General features: G+C 39.5%; 1 protein-coding gene across 1 annotated transcript in view; it reads left to right on the top strand.

Annotated features, from left to right (window-relative positions):
- LOC123979405 (brain-enriched guanylate kinase-associated protein) overlaps positions 1 to 4,499 on the top strand; it is a 58,854-nt gene that overhangs the window by 47,294 nt on the left and 7,061 nt on the right. The gene's annotated exons all lie outside the window — the stretch shown is intronic.

The following is a 4,499-nucleotide window of genomic DNA, read 5'->3' as shown; positions in this document are numbered from 1 at the left end:
GGGGGGGGGGGGGGGGGGGGGGGGGGGGGGGGGGGGGGATTACTTCTGGCTTCAAAGTGGCAGATTATTTCTGAAAATGTACAACACGGTTTTCACACTTTGCAGTGCTAAAAGTCGTGCCAGCTGGCAATACACAGACATCACTCCAAGTTTGAAAAACAGTCTTTACAAGAAAGAATTTAGAAATGAGAAGAATCCGATATTAAAGCTGGACCTGCCTGAATTTAGGATTAAAGTAATAAGCAGAAAGAGACAGTATTAAAGCTGAACTACTCAATATTTTTACATTAACAACGTCCTTAAAATTTATTTGGGTCTTATTTTGTAGTTGTGGCCCTCATTCCTATCAGTGATAATAACACTGTACTCAAAGTTACAGTTTTTCTCGATTGCTTAAACACATTTCTTGAAATTATGCCTCTTTTTCCTCTAAACTCTAAACACAAATCCACAACTTCTCACCCAATTCCCCACACATCCTCAAAACCATTCAATCTTGCTGAAAAACCAAACTTTGCCCTCAGACATATACACAAGCCCTCAAAAACACACACACAATACAACATAGTTTTACACACTGGTGAGAGAAATTCAAAACAATACTACAAAAACTGGTTATTAGTAATGCTGCTTGTGGTTCTCCTCCTCAAAAATCTCTACACATGATAGAGACAGCAAAAGAAATAACAAATGTAAACATCTGCACATTTTTTATTCTTTAGTGAACTGTACAGTACAACACACCAAACAACAAATTATTTTGCCCCGTTGTCCCGTCTTTGGTCTGGGACAGCCCAGAGATTCTTGATCTCCACCTCCTCTCCCTGCTACTCCTCAGTTTCCCTCCCCCTTCTCCCTACTCCTCTTCCCTCTACCTGCTCCACCTCCTCCTACTCCACCTCTAACTCCTACTGTTGTCTTCCTTTACCTCTACTGCTCTTCCTCCTCTTCTTCCTCTTTCTCTTCCTCTCCGGTGTCCTCTGTCTTCCTTCAGATTTCTCTGGATCCATTGTTCCAAAACTGAATGAACTGACTCTGGGCCTTTTATCTATCTACTGAAGCTTCTGATTGGTGTGTTATCAATTTTGACTGTTTGTGTTTCCACCTGGGTAGCTGTGTGCTAATTGAGTTCAACCTATGCCTACTTGAGTGAACAATATTGAATGTTAGTGTTTTCTCAATGGTGTAGGCAATGAGAAATGAAGGGATTTGTGTGTAGAGTTTAGAGAAATGGGTGTGCTTTTTGAAAAATGGAGTTATTATTTTGAAATTTTAGTTCATATTATATTTACATTTACATTTATTCACTTAGCTGACGCTTTTATCCAAAGCGACTTACAATTGCTATTTATGTCAGAGTTCGCACGCCTTTTATCCACTGCACCATCACCACCCCATATTATATAGTTATAGTGTTTAAGCAACTGAGAAAAACTGTAATTGCTGAAATCTAGGAAGGCTGCAACATCGCTAAAATGTTTTTTTTAAGCAGTAATAAATATTTTTGCATCAACAATGGATCAAATGACTGTGTAATGTGAAAATTGTTGCTTGTCTTGATCAACCCACAGATAATTATAAGAACTTTGTAGTTCTGCTCAGCTGTATTGTTTTACAGTAAGCAGTTGTTTTCGGGGGAAAAAAACTGTAAAAAGCTTCTCTGACTAACCCAGTTTACTCTACCTGCTCAGCACCAGCGTACACAGACACAGTTAATGTCTAAGTGCTGATATAGCATAGCTGATAGCATACTGGCACATTTAACAGCCAAAGAGCCATAGATTTCCCTCAGACCAAAAACAGAGTTAGGAGAGTGAATATTGGACTTAGATTCGTCCAGTTGACATAAAACAAACTCAAAATGAATGATAATGTTTCTCTCTGCTGGACACATAAATAGACAACTAGTTGCTAGCACTTCAGCGTGATACCAACTTAATAATGTGATAATCAAGTTATGTATAAACTCTTAAGCTGATGATACACGGGGCAACTTTTTGAGCAATGTTGCTGGGCAATCTTGCTAGTGGCAAGTCCGACTATTTTTTGAACAGCTGGCGGCAATGCGGTGCGGGGCGGATGGCGGAGTGCTGGGGAAAGGGGATTATGGTAGTAATCTTTACTCATTACCATTGACGGCAACATTGCTCAGCACCATTGCTCTAAAAGTTGCTGCGTGTATCATCAACTTTACTGCCCCCCAAGTGGCCAAAAAAATCGCCTAATGCAGGTTTAAGTAAGATCTTTAACACAGGACCTCCTTTACTTGTATTACAGTATTTTCTACTAATTTCTCAGGAAAAGGAGCTGTATTTTTTTGCACTATTGTATATTTATTACTCTACTTACATACAAAAGATCTGTTGCAACACAAGTGATAGTGAATGCGTCGTCTCCTCTGTGGATTTCTTTGTAAGTTATCTCTGTAAGTTATCTTTAAAACATTGAAGTCCAATGTCATGTTGCCTTTATGACATATAATGCCTCAACATAAGTAGTTTTCTTCCATTCATCATCCAGGCTACAGAAAGTTAAAAGACACAAGTGGTTTACAGTTTTTTAAGGATTTACATCACTTCTGTATTTAGAAGGCATGAGACCAAAAGCAGCGCTGTATTAAGATACAATCCTATTGTGTATATTAACATCTGAGTGAGAATTTGTCTTTGATCCAATAAAACATACTTTTAACAAAGACAGAACAGGGTGCAAATACATATCTGAGCTTTAAAATGCCCTAATGTGGTCATCCACACAGTCAGCATCTCAAAATATGAATAGAAATCCAGAGTAATGAGCTAGAGAAAGAGTGCCATGGAGCTGCATGTCTCAACAGCAGATTAATGAGACCCTAACAGAATTGGATTTGAATATCAATGCTGGCCTATTGCTTAAACTGACATTAATTGCCACCTATTAGATTGGCTCTGCACCCCTGTATTTCAAAACAATCACAGCCATTGAGAGATTAGAAGAGAGGAGGGTGGGAGGCCAAGTGAGTGCTCAGAGCTGTATCATTTGTCAGCTGCTACTGTGTGGCAGGTTTAACAATTAAGTGTGTGTGTGTGAGAGAGAGAGAGACAGCGAGAGAGAGCATGAGAAAAATTAAATACAAATTTCTTAACCAACAGAACTCACTGCTAGCCCCTGGAGGCTGCAATGTTATCTGCAGCTTACAATGTATCATGTCATTTGCCATGAATATGACTGATTCTGAGCACCTATAGGACTGTAGATCTGTCAGTTTATTGCGACAAAATGGTCATGTAAAGACATTGTGGTTCTCATGCTGAAGAATAAATTACATTTTAAGAAAAGCCTAAACATTTGAGAACATATATTATTGGAAACTTACATGTGTTTGAGTCATATGCAAAATTATCATTTGATTTAATGGGAAAGACAAAAGTTTAACTAGCGAGCTAATCTATTAACAAGCTTTGTCTTTTCTTCCTGTGATGTACAGTGTTAATACTTTTTCATGTACAATTTTGTTGTGTGGTAGACAGGTTAGCAAGACTACCCATAACTAGCTGGTGATGTCTTTATTGGCCTCGAAGCAGTCCGTCCAGTCTCCCACACACTACTTCCTGCAGTGGCACTGGATGTAAATCGTGAGGTGCAGATTCATCCAATATGGACATAGTGGCTTGAAATCAAATGGGTATATCTTCTTCGGAACATGAATATGCACACCTGATTCCGTGGAAGTCTATTTATTAGGCTAAAAGACACCTTGCTGGTAATATTGACTTTTTGACTAGAGGGCGATTCTAGAGGAAAGCTTGAAGAAATGGTTCATCCTCTGAGGAACAAGTCTATGCAGAGAAAATTTCATTCAGCCAGTCTGTCTCCTCAATCCCAAGTGTACATGTTGATATTTTAGCCTACAAAATGCTAGACAAGAGCTCTGGGTAACCAAAAATCATCATTATTAAGAATAATACTCCGGGCACCGTGAATATCTGTGCCAAATTGCAGGACAATGTAGCCAATAGTTAAAGACAAAAGTGAGCAGACAGAAAGACAGACCAGCCAACCAGCAGACATCACCATCATTAGGCTAGAATGTTCGTGGGCCTAAAATTTTGCATTTCTTTGACAGTAATCATGGAAAACAGAACAAGTGTTTCATTGTTTTTCTCTCTCTTACTCTTCCCCTCTATTTCTCTCTCTTCCAGAGTAATTGATATGATATAAGCGCTGGCAAGTGTAATCTTCTTTTAATTAAGACCTGCTGCTGGCACCGGCTTCAGACTGATAGTGACTTACGGCTCTCTTCCTCTCATTTTTCTTCCCCTCTTCTATCATCTTATTTTTCCTCTGTTGCTACTCCAACTTTGTCTCTCTCGTCTTTCTCTTGTTATCTCAACTCTTTCCTCTAACCTTTTACTTCCTGCCCCCCTTCTCATCTACTCGGTCTCCATCTGACATCCTTTGTTATCTTTTTTCCCCCCCCCAATCCCCCCCCCCCCTCCCCTGTCGATTCCTTCTCTCAC

Source organism: Micropterus dolomieu, linkage group LG11 (assembly GCF_021292245.1).
Source record: "Micropterus dolomieu isolate WLL.071019.BEF.003 ecotype Adirondacks linkage group LG11, ASM2129224v1, whole genome shotgun sequence".
Taxonomy (NCBI): Eukaryota; Metazoa; Chordata; class Actinopteri; order Centrarchiformes; family Centrarchidae; genus Micropterus; species Micropterus dolomieu.
This window is presented reverse-complemented; position numbering and strand designations above follow the sequence as displayed.